This window comes from Procambarus clarkii, chromosome 31 (genome assembly GCF_040958095.1).
Source record: "Procambarus clarkii isolate CNS0578487 chromosome 31, FALCON_Pclarkii_2.0, whole genome shotgun sequence".
Classification (NCBI taxonomy): Eukaryota; Metazoa; Arthropoda; class Malacostraca; order Decapoda; family Cambaridae; genus Procambarus; species Procambarus clarkii.
The window spans coordinates 43,796,155-43,813,443 of record NC_091180.1 but is presented as its reverse complement, the minus strand read 5'-3'; positions in this window follow the sequence as shown (position 1 = coordinate 43,813,443).

Sequence of the window (17,289 nt, the reverse complement as noted above, 5' to 3'; positions counted from 1 at the left end):
TAGCTGCACTACACATTTACTGGAATCATGAGAACCCATGCACTTGGTGCATCTGTGTAATTCTTGTAGCCGTTTAATCCTGGTATCAAAGTTAGGATAAACAGTGCATTTGTAGGTGACGTGTTCTTGATCACAGAACAGACACTTTCTCTCTCTGGCTGAGTTTGTCCTTTTAGTAGACACATCAGTTGCAACTTCAGAGGGAGATACAGAATAAATACCTACACTACCACTCCTTTTTCCAGTGGATGGAGTAGTCCTAGGTTTGAATTTTTTGGACTTATTCAAAGGCGATTTGGGTTTGACTGAGTTGTCAAGGTTAGGTTGTTTAGACTCAGGTTTAATCTTATTATGAGTCTTCAACCTGTTAACCGTTATTCTCAGTCCCTCGAATATTTGCTCGAGAGTGAGAAACTCGGTTTTATAGAGTGAGCAGATTTCTGCTAAGATATTTCGAGATAATTTCCTCTGTAAAAGTAACTTAATTGACCATTCTGAGGCTGGCACATCAACTTTAGTACCTAAGGCCTTCACTAGAGACTCTACTTCTAGCCTGAAGCTTTGAAGTGAGTCTGGTTGGTTACTTGGTACATTCAGATCCAGCAACTGGTAATAAGGTTAGCTATACTCAACTCCTTGTTGCAATAGTTCAACTTTAGTAGTTTTATAGCTTCCTCATAATTACTCTCAGTGAAAGCTAGGTTATTTATGACCCTTGTAGCTTCCCCTTTGAGAAGACTTATCAGGTAAGAGAATTTAGAAACTCTGTCAAGAGAAGATTTTTTATATATATAAACTTCAAATGAAGTCCAAAATGTGTCCCAAATTTCTTCATCCAGCCCTGCAAATGTAGGTAAGTCTAAAGTAGGTAGACGAACCTCAGGTAATTGATAACTGGATTGAGACATATTAGTATTTGCATTAGATTTATGTTGTTTTACTATATTGGATAGTACATCAAGCTTATCTTGAGTCTCATCTTCATGCTGAGAAATATCTGCTAGAATTTGATCTATTTCATCAGGATCAGTTTCAGTTGCATTCAGTAGGTTGAGATAAGACTGGCTTGTAGATCTGACATGATCAAGTTTGAGATCAGCTACTCTCAATGATGTTTCTAGTTGATAGTAATCAATGGGAGTTGCTTTAGACAAAGTATCAGACTTATTAATTAGTCTGGTTAAATGACCTTTAAGGCCAATATAGGTTCTCCTTAATTGTTCAGGAATAGCCATGGTGGCGTAAGTCCAAGTTTCATAGGACTTCAATAAGTTTTACTAATGAAGCTGGGGTACTTGCTCATTAGTTAACAATTAATATTGAATATAGCCTAAATTAATCTGGCTAAATTACACTCTACCTCACTCGAGGTTAAATGTACCTACCTAACAATAAGTAGCTAAGGATTTTGAGCAGTGCTTGAATGCAAACATTAACTTTGTTCCGGCTAGCTCTTCTTTATCACCATTAGATGTAATAGTGATCATTCAGCAGCACTCAAGATTCATACACACAAATAATTGATATGGATATACTCTAATCAGAGTGACTATAAAGTTTGAATCCCACCCTTGGTAGGGTCAGCACAAGAATGAATAGTGTATGCACTATTGACTAGTCCAAGACTAGTTGTAAGAATTTCTACCTATGAAACTACTAATTTATTTAGTCTGCATTTGTGCAAAACTCAGCACAATCACAGCCTAAATTCCTACCTAATAAACGTTGGCATAGATTAATTTGTGGTGCAATAGTGAATATATAGTTATGCTGTGTTTTTTTTTTTTAGATTTTATAGTTTATATAAATGTACACTTGCTCACACAGGTGAAAATACAAATATGTACAATTAATTTTGGCTTGCTAGCCACAGCCTTTTATGGTGGTTGATTGTGTTGACCAACTTGTCAACTACATGTGACCTAGACTCACCTGACAGGTGTACACCATCTCTTGCCAGGTTTTGCCTGTATGGTCTGGCTGTAAATTGAATGTAAGTGGCATCCAATTGTACAACCCGTCCTCGCACTTTTGTATAGTCAATATTGACTTATTAAATACGTGCATATGTGACATACTTAACATACTAGTTTACCTTGAAAAGCTTCATAGAAAAAACCGACCTTACCTAACCTTCTTAGTATGTTAAGAGAAGCATCTTATTGCTTTGTAATTACAATTATTACTTACCCTATTATAGGTATAGGTTAAGTAATAATTGTAATTACGAAGCAATAAGAGGCTTATCTTAAAATACTAAGAAGGTTAGGTAAGGTCGGTGTTTTCTATGAAGCTTTTCAAGGAACACTAGTATATTTAGTATGTCACATATGCACGTATTTAATAAGTCAATATTGACTATAAGAAAGTGAGTTAACAGGTTGAATCGTACTCTCTTCCTCAGCCTAAAGTTTATATATTTGGCAGCCCTCTGGTAATATTCTGGACTCACTCCCCAAGGATTATTATTGCTTAGTTATCGAGGTTCCACCTATGTGAACACTACTGAACTGCTAACAAGTTTAAATGAGGAAATTATTGTTTTAAGGTGATTAATTACCTCAGCTGGGTGTCGAGTAGGATGGATGTCATTACCACCTAAATAAATAATAGTTAGTGGGTGAGGCCACTCTAACGCAGGTGTTAATGTGGAGTTATTATAGAAATTATGAGCTGTTGCTCCTGGTGACCTGAAGATTCTTACCTCAGTGTGAGGTATAGGTCTGAGTGTTGTGGGCAATTGACTGTGTCCCACTAGTGCTACTTTATACATGAGGTATAAGCAGCAAATAAATTGGTGTGTATTAGGCTAGCCTATGTGGTACTCTGTCGGTAGCCACAATTAATAAAATGTGGTTAGCCTAGATTACTACACACAGTAATTAGTTATGATTATGGTATTAATTGTAATACATCCGGTTCGATAAGGAACATAGTTTTGTGTTGGGAAGAAAGCTTACTCTCTATTAATTGATTGATATTTAATTAATAGAGTAATTCAAATTAATCGAAGGACCACCCTATTTTGACTGAAAAGAGAAACAGATAAAGTTAAATTATAAGGACTGAAATACCAGTGCCTATGGATAGGAAACTATTAAAGATTATTCTTTAAACTTCAATGGGCTGAATAATATATTAATGTTCGAGAATAAACTTTCCGTCCTTCACAAAATTGGGAGTTAATACCAGAAGTAATCTACTTCCAGTACGCTTCATCGAGGCTGGTTCTTCTTCGAAAAAAATTAGTAATTCTACTAAATACTATTAATTAAGAATCATTAGATAAATTGATCAATGGTCAAAAGATTATATGTTGATTAACTAAGCAATTATTCTCATTTGACTTTTATGAGACTAACATATTACGTTAGATATCTCAAATCAAATAAACTAAATCTCTTCGACTGATCTAGAATTTTATCAATTAAAGTAATAATAGAAAAGGTTTCAGCTGCTTAGCTGAAATAGTGAACGGAGAGGTAGAGGTGCAATTGCGTTGTCTGCTACTTGCTGCAACACGTGAGTTCAAGCATGGCGTGGGAACATGAGGACCACGACCGCTTACAACACAAGCTGAAATTTCAACTGAATATACTAATTAGTTACACCTACTATCTAATATCCTCACTATGCCATAAAAGGAATAAATTTAATTCCTTATGGACGTACTTATTGCTTGGGGAGGTCGCGTAGCATAACGATGGACAGTGCACAGTACAAAAATATAAAGAGTACTCAATATAAACAATACTAAGGCACTTAACCTGCTGGTTGTCCACCAAAGCAATCCTAGATTGCTTCTGGAGCAATTGCATGCTCCTAGGCCGATTAAATGCAAGGGCCTAACGTAGTATTGATGGAAATCGACTCTCCTGGGATGTACGATGTGATTGTTGGCGTCTCTAGGGAAGCAGCTTGGCGAATTGCGGCGTCTCTCCGCCCTCCCTCAACTCGTCTCCCGCATTCACAACAGATGTTACTAATCACGGATAATTTTTTTTAGGTGTTGTGTTAGTTGTCTCTTCAGAGGTTGTATGGCGTTTCACCTTCCTTCTTATGATGTCTTCAATGAAACCATTGGAGAAGCCGTTGTAGACTAGGACCTGCGTTACCCTACAGAGTTTTTCATTGACTTGCTTCCATCCTGGGCTGTGGCTGAGAGCAAGGACGACATAAGCGTTAACGACACTCCTCTTGTACCTGTCTGGGCAGTCACTGTTGGCATTGAGCACATTCCTATGTTTGTTTCCTTAGTGTAGACTGCAGTGTGGAAACCTCCGCTCCTTTCCATGAATGTTACATCTAGAAAGTGCAGCTTCCCATCCTTCTCCATCTCGTAAGTGAAACGCAACACAGAATTCCGCTCAAATGCCTCCTTCAGCTCCTGCAGATGTCTGACATCAGGTACCTGTGCAAAAATATCGTCAACATACCTGCAGCATATGGCCGGTTTCAAGTTCATGTCGACTAAGACGTTTTGCTCAATGGTACCCATGTAGAAGTTCGCAAATAGGACACCTAGGGGAGAACCCATGGCGACCCCATCTACTTGCTTATACATGTGCCCATCCGGGCTCAAGAAGGGTGCCTCTTTAGTACAAGCTTGGAGTAGTTTCCTTAGAATGTTTTCTGGTATGTCATGAGGAGTACAGGCCGGATCACGATACACTCTGTCCGCTATCATCCCGATTGTTTCATCCACAGGTACATTTGTAAACAGTGATTCTACGTCCAACGAGGCTCTTATCCCTGTGGCCCGTGTTCCCCGCAGTAAATCAACAAATTCCTTTGGAGACTTCAGGCTGAAGGTGCAAGGGACATAAGGAGTCAGCAAGCCATTGAGTCGTTTCACCAGTCTGTAAGTGGGTGTGGGTATCTGGCTGATGATTGGCCGAAGTGGGTTTCCAGTCTTATGTGTCTTGACATTTCCATACGCGTATCCAGGTTTATATTCCTCAATAATCTTTGGCAGGTGGAGTCCGGATTTCTTGGCGTTCACAGTTTCGATCAATTTGTTGACCTTTGCTTTCAATTCGGCTGTAGTGTCCTTCGTTACTCTTTAGAATTTAGTTTGGTCCGAGAGTATGAGGTTCATTTTCGCCAGATATTCGTCTTTTTTAAGAATGACGTCCAAACTAAATTCCAAAGGGTAACGAAGAACACTACAGCCGAATTGAAAGCAAAGGTCAATAAATTGATCGAAACTGTAAACGCCAAGAAATCCGGACTCCACCTTCCAAAGATTGGAATAAGGGGGGACCCATATCCTCAGAGGAAGCCACACATAACGCATTGCAGGGAATGTAGATCCCCTCCAATACAGTTTCTGTGTGCTTTTCTCCTACCACCCCCTTCCTTTTTTTTTTTTGCTTTATTGTGTATTTAAAGGTTACAAAACATACAAGACAAATGCCTAAAGGTTATGGATCTCTTGAAGCTCCTCCGCTTCCGGACAGGAACCAAGGACGCAGCAGGCATTTCCCCTCTGGCTCGTCACACTGAGGCACTGAAACAAAAAACTGGAAGCCCTTGGGTCTCTGGTGACGTCAATGAGCTTGGAACCCAATTCCTTGAGAAATCCCAAGGCACTCTTGCCCCAGGGGCCATGAGTCTCAGACACTATGGGAACAAAGAGGTATTGACCTTCCAGTCGCCTGTACTTGAGTGATTTTGCTGTTTCCCTGTGGTTGGCCGCCCCACCTGCTTGATCAGCTCCAAAGTGTACATAGGTGTCAGCCAGGGTGGATACACATGTGTAGTCCCACACCAACTATCAACCCTCCTTCCATGAGTATATGGTGATGCCATCAGGGCAAAGTGCAGGGAAATCCGGGTTTTGGACCCCTAGGATGCGAGGTTCTCTCTCCGCTGGGCACCTAGCTGAGACGAGGCTTCTCTTGATGATGTCATTGACCTCGTTGTGTCTTGCATTCCAGCCCTTTGTGCTTCTGCAATGCAACCCATGCAGTCCGTATTGGTCTGCTTCCACCCTATTGCAAATACACTTGTATTCAGTGTGAATTGGGGCACCAAGGCGGAGGGCCACTGCTACATGAAAGGATTCTGTATATAAATATATATATATATATATATATATATATATATATATATATATATATATATATATATATATATATATATATATATATATATATATAACATATATATTCCCATATAACAGGAACCGATGAAAGAGCATCCGAGGTCCCACACTATCTCATTGCCTGGGAGAGGATTGGGGTTCTGGTTGGTTAAATACCCCAGAATTCCTACCTCTCTTATGGCTTTGAAGTATAGTGTAGTGGATACAGCATGCAACTGCCACCTTGTTGGCCAGTGTTCGAGTCCCCTGGTGGGTTGAGTGTCTAAAAAGTTATAAACTTCAGCTACTGGAATAGGGTAGTCTGTGCATTAAGCATTTGGCACTGAGTTTTCCCATATAACAGGAACCGATGAAAGAGCATCCGAGGTCCCACACTATCTCATTGCCTGGGAGAGGATTGGAGTTCTGGTTGGTTAAATACCCCAGACTTCCTACCTCTCTTATGGCTTTGAAGTATAGTGTAGTGGATACAGCATGCAACTGCCACCTTGTTGGCCAGTGTTCGAGTCCCCTGGTGGGTTGAGTGTCTAAAAAGTTATAAACTTCAGCTACTGGAATAGGGTAGTCTGTGCATTAAGCATTTGGCACTGAGTTTTCTCATATAACAGGAACCGATGAAAGAGCATCCGAGGTCCCACACTATCTCATTGCCTGGGAGAGGATTGGAGTTCTGGTTGGTTAAATACCCCAGAATTCCTACCTCTCTTATGGCTTTGAAGTATAGTGTAGTGGATACAGCATGCAACTGCCACCTTGTTGGCCAGTGTTCGAGTCCCCTGGTGGGTTGAGTGTCTAAAAAGTTATAAACTTCAGCTACTGGAATAGGGTAGTCTGTGCATTAAGCATTTGGCACTGAGTTTTCCCATATAACAGGAACCGATGAAAGAGCATCCGAGGTCCCACACTATCTCATTGCCTGGGAGAGGATTGGAGTTCTGGTTGGTTAAATACCCCAGAATTCCTACCTCTCTTATGGCTTTGAAGTATAGTGTAGTGGATACAGCATGCAACTGCCACCTTGTTGGCCAGTGTTCGAGTCCCCTGGTGGGTTGAGTGTCTAAAAAGTTATAAACTTCAGCTACTGGAATAGGGTAGTCTGTGCATTAAGCATTTGGCACTGAGTTTTCCCATATAACAGGAACCGATGAAAGAGCATCCGAGGTCCCACACTATCTCATTGCCTGGGAGAGGATTGGAGTTCTGGTTGGTTAAATACCCCAGACTTCCTACCTCTCTTATGGCTTTGAAGTATAGTGTAGTGGATACAGCATGCAACTGCCACCTTGTTGGCCAGTGTTCGAGTCCCCTGGTGGGTTGAGTGTCTAAAAAGTTATAAACTTCAGCTACTGGAATAGGGTAGTCTGTGCATTAAGCATTTGGCACTGAGTTTTCCCATATAACAGGAACCGATGAAAGAGCATCCGAGGTCCCACACTATCTCATTGCCTGGGAGAGGATTGGAGTTCTGGTTGGTTAAATACCCCAGAATTCCTACCTCTCTTATGGCTTTGAAGTATAGTGTAGTGGATACAGCATGCAACTGCCACCTTGTTGGCCAGTGTTCGAGTCCCCTGGTGGGTTGAGTGTCTAAAAAGTTATAAACTTCAGCTACTGGAATAGGGTAGTCTGTGCATATATATATATATATATATATATATATATATATATATATATATATATATATATATATATATATATATATATATATATATATATATATATATATATATATATATATACATATATATGTATATATATATGTATATATATATACATATATATATATATGTATATATATGTATATATATGTATATATATATATATATATATATATATATATATATATATATATATATATATATATATATATATATATATATATATATATATATATATGTGAGAAAGCTGCATGAACGCGCAAGCTATATATCACTAAGAACTCTTTGACCCGGCCAGGATTCGAACCCATGCCGTCCAGGATCACCCCTAAACTTACACAGTACCGTGACCACCGATCATTGGTGTAGTGGTCACGGTACTGTGTACGTTTAGGGGTGATCCTGGACGGCATGGGTTCGAATCCTGGCCGGGTCAAAGAGTTCTTAGTTCTTAGTATATATATATATATATATATATATATATATATATATATATATATATATATATATATATATATATATATATATATATATAACTGAAAACTCACACCCCAGAAGTGACTCGAACCCATACTCCCACAACTGGTATGTACAGGGACGCCTTAATCCGCTTGACCATCACGACCGGACATAAGGAAGTGATAGCCGAGGCTATATGAACCACTTCCCCGCCGGCACTCGGATGGTAATCTTGGGCATAGCATTTTATCAAATCACCTCATTCTTTGGGGCACACGTGAGGAACACAAATGCAAACAAGCCTGAATGGTCCCCAGGACTATATACAACTGAAAACTCACACCCCAGAAGTGACTCGAACCCATACTCCCACAACTGGTATGTACAGGGACGCCTTAATCCGCTTGACCATCACGACCGGACATAAGGAAGTGATAGCCGAGGCTATATGAACCACTTCCCCGCCGGCACTCGGATGGTAATCTTGGGCATAGCATTTTATCAAATCACCTCATTCTTTGGGGCACACGTAGGAATGGTCCTGGGGACCATTCAGGCTTGTTTGCATTTGTGTTCCTCACGTGTGCCCCAAAGAATGAGGTGATTTGATAAAATGCTATGCCCAAGATTACCATCCGAGTGCCGGCGGGGAAGTGGTTCATATAGCCTCGGCTATCACTTCCTTATGTCCGGTCGTGATGGTCAAGCGGATTAAGGCGTCCCTGTACATACCAGTTGTGGGAGTATGGGTTCGAGTCACTTCTGGGGTGTGAGTTTTCAGTTGTATATAGTCCTGGGGACCATTCAGGCTTGTTTGCATTTGTGTTCCTCACGTGTGCCCCAAAGAATGAGGTGATTTGATAAAATGCTATGCCCAAGATTACCATCCGAGTGCCGGCGGGGAAGTGGTTCATATAGCCTCGGCTATCACTTCCTTATGTCCGGTCGTGATGGTCAAGCGGATTAAGGCGTCCCTGTACATACCAGTTGTGGGAGTATGGGTTCGAGTCACTTCTGGGGTGTGAGTTTTCAGTTGTATATAGTCCTGGGGACCATTCAGGCTTGTTTGCATATATATATATATATATATATATATTATGTGACGGTGTTCCCCCCCCTTATAATTCTCCCACGCCTGCAGTAAGAGTCATGTCTACTTTTCCCAAGCGTTCTCTACGTTGCAGGCTACAATTTGATATATGGGAGAGAGTGAAGTGTTCTCGGAGAGCCGAGAAATTTGTGAAATAGTGATATTTTGGCCTGTGGTTTAGGCCCTTTAGGGAGCCAAGATGGCGCTGGCTTCCCTGATCTCCCGCCAAAACCGTGTGACGTCAGTGGCACCGGATTGGTCACCGACAGCAATGTGGCACCGGGAGCCAATGAAAACCTCCCGTGGCGAAAGTGACGTCACGAAGGAAGGGGGTCCGGCCAGCGCGCCGAGCTGGCGCCAGCAGTCAGACACGACACGTCATAGAGGTCGGACGTGCGACGAGTGGTCCTGTCTGTCGGACAGCTGTTTCCCACTACCGTGGATTTACGCGTCACCTGAAGTCCGCCAGTACTCTGAGAAGTCTTCCCTAGTTCATGTGTTGAACCAGAAGAGGGAATTGACGGTTATTTGAGCAACAAGTGCTCCAGTCAGGTACTGTGCCAGTAGCAGTGAAGCCGTGCAGTGACGTATGTTGACGTCTGTGGCAATTCACCAGTTCGTGACAGCGTAGTGGCTGACAGAGCCACTGGGTAGCTGAGGAAGAGAGGACTATTTGGGGAAACCGGACGACTGTAGCTGAGACGTAGGCGACAGCCGTTGCTGGGAGAAGACGACGGCCAGGAGACCGACTCCAACCTTCAAGAAGTCAAGGAGGAGGACGGACCTGCAGTGAGGAGGCACGGAGACGACGCGCTAAACGGTGGGACGACGAGAGGCTCTGGTAGGACACGACGACGTGTAGTGTGGGGGCGTTCCCGACACGAGGACCAGGAGCTACATCTCGACTCTCATCGGAGGATAGGGTGAAGTAGGTGGTTCTAGTTCCCTCCCCATTCCCCTTTAGTTAGCTATATTATTTGGCTATATTATCTAGCCTGAAGATTTTATATGTCGTGAGCAAGTCTCACCTATGTCACGGTAAAGCACCAGGGTGCTAGACAGTACTATCAAGAGTACTTGTATTATTTATGTTGATTATTGGTGTGTACAGGCACCAGGAACCAGTGATAAATTTACTGTGTTGTGTATATCTTTCTATAGATTTTGATATGAACATATAGTGGTAAATTATATATAAGATTATGCCAGTATGTGGAGGTTAGGCTATGTGCCCAGAAACTATTTATTTTCCATGTATTGATGATTGATTTATATACCATATATATGTCTATGTTCATTCAGTGAATAATCATTTGTGAGTACAGTGAATTATTGCGTTATCGCCCACGAGAGAAAGTACTGAAAACTCCCGTGCTAATATTTCATAATATATTGTTGGATAAATAACAGTGTAAGACCATTACAGTGAATCATTGTAGAATTGATTGTAGAAAAGACTGTTTGAGCCTGAGTACAGTGTAACTAAGTAATTCGGTTTATTTGTGCCAATATCGAGTGTGCGAGTTTCTAGTAATATTGGAGAATTTAAAGAAACCGAGCGCGTGAATCTAGCAAACAAGCAAATTTCGCGCGGAGAGTCCATTGCGATCAGCTGTTCTTGACACTTGATGAGGAGGGGGAGAGTGTTGCCCTCTAGTGATCGCATAATATCCGTGGGAATTACCGGCCGAGTCAGGATCAGTTGATTTATGATTATTGTGTGGCCTTGTGACATCTTTCATACATTTTAAGTAAAATACAAAACTCTCTTTGTGTTTTTATCATCCCCTCCATTGATCTTGTGGCTATACTATACCTGTAAGCATAGAGTGATAACAATAAGTACCTGCCTGATTCCTGATCTTTGAGTGTGACCTTGCCAAGGCTACCACTGAATACACCAGTCCACTGAGGGTGTTACTGGCCACCTTAAACACCAGTTGGCGATCTTGTGTTTAACCGTAGAGCCCTATTGTTGGGGAGGGCACACGACAGTCGAGGTGAACGAGTCGTGTTCTCACTCTTTCTTAATAAGAGGCCGTTAAGATTGACTGGGAGACTCTCCTGGCGTGCAGTGGCGCCGTGAGGATCGAGGGAAGACCCGCAGGGCTACGGTGAGTTACCTTGAGCATAACTATTGCTCACCCCAGAGTAAGGGTAGAGAATAATAGAGAGGTGAAACCCCCAACATTGGCGACCTTGCCAGGATACCGATCGAAGTAAAGGTTGCAGTGGTACTTGGCAGTGGTGTTAGAGATCAGGTGAAGGTTATCACTCGTAGCACAAGATGGAGGATGATAAAGTAGCGAGGTTTATCGACTCTAGAGACGAACAGGTGCTGGAAGAGTGCACCAAGGCACAGTTACAGGCTATAGCGGATCATTTTGGAATAAAGCTGAAATCTGCCCGAGTTGGTGAAAGAAGACTAGAGATAATGGCTCAGCTAAAGGCTCGAGACGAAGCTTTGGGGGAGGAACGGCCCCAAACACCTGCCAGTGAGGGTGAACACTTGAGTATTGGTGGAAGCAGCAGGGGATCCAGCGGCAGCAGGCACAGCATTAAGCTGGAAATAATGAAGCTGCAGCTAGAGGCACAGCAGCGCAAAGAAGAGCGAGAGGCACAGCAGCGCAAAGAAGAGCGAGAGGCACAGCAGCGCAGAGAAGAGCGAGAAGCAGAGGCTCAACAGCGCAGAGAAGAGCGAGAAGCAGAAGCGCAGCTGAGGAGAGAAGAGGCACAACAGCGCAAAGAAGAGCAAGAGCGAGAAGCACAGCTGCGCCGGGAAGAGCAAGAACGAGAAGCACAGCTACGCAGGGAAGAACGAGAGCAAGAAGTTAGGCTGAGACAAATGGAAATAGAAGCCAACCAGGAGGTGGAGCTGAAGCGAGCTGAACTGGGACTAGGTGCCCCTGCCCCGCCACAGGAAGACCGACGAGTGAGGGAACGAGACCTGCCGGTCTTTGTGCCTAGTGAAGCCGAAAGTTTCTTCGATCACTTTGAGAGAGTTGCTGCTATGAAGAGGTGGCCGAGGGCGGAGTGGGCGGAGTTGGTCCAAGGGAGGCTCACAGGTGAAGCTCGCCAAGCCTTCACTATGCTCGACTTCCAAGAATGCACTAACTACGATGCGGTAAAACGAGCTGTGCTCCGTTCCTTTAAGCTCACGCCAGAGTGTTACAGAAAGAGGTTTAGAGAATGTACCCGGTTGCCAGGAAAATCGTATGCGGAGACGGCGAGGGACATTGAAAGAAAGCTCCTTAAGTGGCTGGACTCTGAAGAAGCAAGGTCGGTCGAAGAGGTCAAGGAACTAATGGCCATGGAAAAGTTTATGTCCGTGCTCTCTCCTGAGATCAGGATGAGGGTAAAGGAGGCGGACATAAAGGACCTGAGGGCCGCAGCCGACCGGGCCGACATGCTAGAAGAAGCCCTACGCCCACGCCGAGAGGGACAGAACCGACCACCCGCATACGTCGGAAACGATAGGAGTTATAGAAGGACGGATGGATGGAGGACAGGAGCGAGTTCTCCCAAGTCCCATTTCTCAAGTTGGAACACCCGAGGACCAAAAGGTGCTGTAGCGCCGATAGAGGAGAGCCAAGCTGAGAGCTCGGGAACTGTTACTGCAGGGAAAGAAACGACAAGTGAGGCGGGAAAGACACAGGGTGTGACGGTCTCTGGAGGCAGTGCTAAGACGAGCGGTGGTGGATGGTCTCCGCCGAGGGGCCGCTGCTACAACTGCGGAATATTCGGACACGTCGCGCGGGAGTGCAGACGCCCGAAGCAGCGGGGACACGTTGCTTTAGTGATGTTCGAGGACCAGAGGACCGAGGGAGTGCGGGATGAACCCGTGCTGAATGGGGAGAAGAAAGTTCACCCATTCATGTGTCAAGGAACCGTAAGGATGGGGGTCGCAGACCCCATCCCAGTGAAGATGCTAAGAGACACCGGGGCTGACTTTACCCGGGTAAGTGAAACCCTGTTCCCCGAGGGTTACGAAAGCACCAGTGTGGGGGTGGCTAGTGTGACCACTGTGGGAGGCCCAGTGAGGATGCCCCTACACCAGGTAACTTTGGATTCCGATTATGGCTGCCAGACCCTAGAGGTGGGAGTCTGTACATCAATGCCCAAGATGGAGGCGCAGGTCATCTTGGGGAATGACGCGTGTGGAGGGTATGTCCTTCCGCATCTCGTGAAAGGCGAAGAGTGCCCAGAACAACACGAGGAGACAGGCGAAGATTTGAACGCCTGTGGGGACGAGAAGGGAATCGCACCGGTGGCGATCCCAGTTTGTACTGTGACACCGAGACAACGCGAAGAACCAGGAGGTTGTGGATCTGATGGGGCTGAGGAGTCGACTGACAGCCTGGGAACAGATCGCCTCTACGTAGGACCCAGAGAACGAGTGGAGGGCGAGAGTAGCCCGAATGGTGAGTTGCAGGTGACACTCACCGGTTCTCCAGGGGTAAGCCGCACTCGTCCCGGAGAGTTACAGCAGGGGGAGGTCCCCGAATTGGTTAGTAAGGCCGAAGGAGGACGTGTGGGTCCTGAGAAGGCTTACTTTCCATTTATATATATTATATATGCCATATTATCCATGCTGAAGGAACGATGGACGCCAGGAGCAACCGTGGGAACGGTGATTAAATATGTCCAGAAGTTCAAAGAACGTCTCACTCGAGCGAAGAAACTGGCTAGGAAACTCCTGAAGAAGGCGCAACGTAAGATGTCGGAGTGGTGCGACAGGAGAGCTGCGCAGAGGGATTTTCGGGCCGGATCACAAGTAATAGTTGTGCTGCCAGGTAAAGGTAGAGTGACCAGGTCGCGGTTCAAGAGACCATACCGAGTGCTGCGACGGTTGGGTCCAGTGTCGTACGAGATTGGGAAGCCGGATGGACCCCGGAAGAAACAGGTGTGTCACGCAGGCCGCCTGAGACCTTTCTTCACTGTGGAAGGTAGATCCGCCAAGCAGGATGGAACGAATACCCGAGAAACCCAGCGGAAGACGGGTCTGAGTGTACCGAGGGACCGAGAACTCCCGGAGGAGGAAAGTAAGTGGTCCAGGGCGGACGGCACCAGTCTCGACCGCACTGAGAGTCTGACAAGGGTCAAGGTCAAGCACGTCAAGGGGAAGGACGACGTAGTAGCGGATGCCCTATCCCGCTTACACTAACCAGACATGACTCTTATTTTAAGGGGAGGGGTATGTGACGGTGTTCCCCCCCCTTATAATTCTCCCACGCCTGCAGTAAGAGTCATGTCTACTTTTCCCAAGCGTTCTCTACGTTGCAGGCTACAATTTGATATATGGGAGAGAGTGAAGTGTTCTCGGAGAGCCGAGAAATTTGTGAAATAGTGATATTTTGGCCTGTGGTTTAGGCCCTTTAGGGAGCCAAGATGGCGCTGGCTTCCCTGATCTCCCGCCAAAACCGTGTGACGTCAGTGGCACCGGATTGGTCACCGACAGCAATGTGGCACCGGGAGCCAATGAAAACCTCCCGTGGCGAAAGTGACGTCACGAAGGAAGGGGGTCCGGCCAGCGCGCCGAGCTGGCGCCAGCAGTCAGACACGACACGTCATAGAGGTCGGACGTGCGACGAGTGGTCCTGTCTGTCGGACAGCTGTTTCCCACTACCGTGGATTTACGCGTCACCTGAAGTCCGCCAGTACTCTGAGAAGTCTTCCCTAGTTCATGTGTTGAACCAGAAGAGGGAATTGACGGTTATTTGAGCAACAAGTGCTCCAGTCAGGTACTGTGCCAGTAGCAGTGAAGCCGTGCAGTGACGTATGTTGACGTCTGTGGCAATTCACCAGTTCGTGACAGCGTAGTGGCTGACAGAGCCACTGGGTAGCTGAGGAAGAGAGGACTATTTGGGGAAACCGGACGACTGTAGCTGAGACGTAGGCGACAGCCGTTGCTGGGAGAAGACGACGGCCAGGAGACCGACTCCAACCTTCAAGAAGTCAAGGAGGAGGACGGACCTGCAGTGAGGAGGCACGGAGACGACGCGCTAAACGGTGGGACGACGAGAGGCTCTGGTAGGACACGACGACGTGTAGTGTGGGGGCGTTCCCGACACGAGGACCAGGAGCTACATCTCGACTCTCATCGGAGGATAGGGTGAAGTAGGTGGTTCTAGTTCCCTCCCCATTCCCCTTTAGTTAGCTATATTATTTGGCTATATTATCTAGCCTGAAGATTTTATATGTCGTGAGCAAGTCTCACCTATGTCACGGTAAAGCACCAGGGTGCTAGACAGTACTATCAAGAGTACTTGTATTATTTATGTTGATTATTGGTGTGTACAGGCACCAGGAACCAGTGATAAATTTACTGTGTTGTGTATATCTTTCTATAGATTTTGATATGAACATATAGTGGTAAATTATATATAAGATTATGCCAGTATGTGGAGGTTAGGCTATGTGCCCAGAAACTATTTATTTTCCATGTATTGATGATTGATTTATATACCATATATATGTCTATGTTCATTCAGTGAATAATCATTTGTGAGTACAGTGAATTATTGCGTTATCGCCCACGAGAGAAAGTACTGAAAACTCCCGTGCTAATATTTCATAATATATTGTTGGATAAATAACAGTGTAAGACCATTACAGTGAATCATTGTAGAATTGATTGTAGAAAAGACTGTTTGAGCCTGAGTACAGTGTAACTAAGTAATTCGGTTTATTTGTGCCAATATCGAGTGTGCGAGTTTCTAGTAATATTGGAGAATTTAAAGAAACCGAGCGCGTGAATCTAGCAAACAAGCAAATTTCGCGCGGAGAGTGCATTGCGATCAGCTGTTCTTGACACTTGATGAGGAGGGGGAGAGTGTTGCCCTCTAGTGATCGCATAATATCCGTGGGAATTACCGGCCGAGTCAGGATCAGTTGATTTATGATTATTGTGTGGCCTTGTGACATCTTTCATACATTTTAAGTAAAATACAAAACTCTCTTTGTGTTTTTATCATCCCCTCCATTGATCTTGTGGCTATACTATACCTGTAAGCATAGAGTGATAACAATAAGTACCTGCCTGATTCCTGATCTTTGAGTGTGACCTTGCCAAGGCTACCACTGAATACACCAGTCCACTGAGGGTGTTACTGGCCACCTTAAACACCAGTTGGCGATCTTGTGTTTAACCGTAGAGCCCTATTGTTGGGGAGGGCACACGACAGTCGAGGTGAACGAGTCGTGTTCTCACTCTTTCTTAATAAGAGGCCGTTAAGATTGACTGGGAGACTCTCCTGGCGTGCAGTGGCGCCGTGAGGATCGAGGGAAGACCCGCAGGGCTACGGTGAGTTACCTTGAGCATAACTATTGCTCACCCCAGAGTAAGTGTAGAGAATAATAGAGAGGTGAAACCCCCAACAATATATATATATATATATATATATATATATATATATATATATATATATATATATATATATATTTATATATATATATATATATATATATATATATATATATATATTTATATATATATATATATATATATATATATATATATATATATATATATATATATGTCGTACCTAGTAGCCAGAACTCACTTCTCAGCCTACTATGCAAGGCCCGATTTGCCTAATAAGCCAAGTTTTCATGAATTAATGTTTTTTCGTCTACCTAACCTACCTAACCTAACCTAACCTAGCTTTTTTTGGCTACCTAACCTAACCTTACCTATATATATAGGTTAGGTTAGGTTAGGTAGGGTTGGTTAGGTTCGGTCATATATCTACGTTAATTTTAACTCCAATAAAAAAAAATTGACCTCATACATAATGAAATGGGTAGCTTTATCATTTCATAAGAAAAAAATTAGAAAAAATATATTAATTCAGGAAAACTTGGCTTATTAGGCAAATCGGGCCTTGCATAGTAGGACAAAAAGTGAGTTCTGGCTACTAGGTACGACATATATATATATATATATATATATATATATATATATATATATATATATG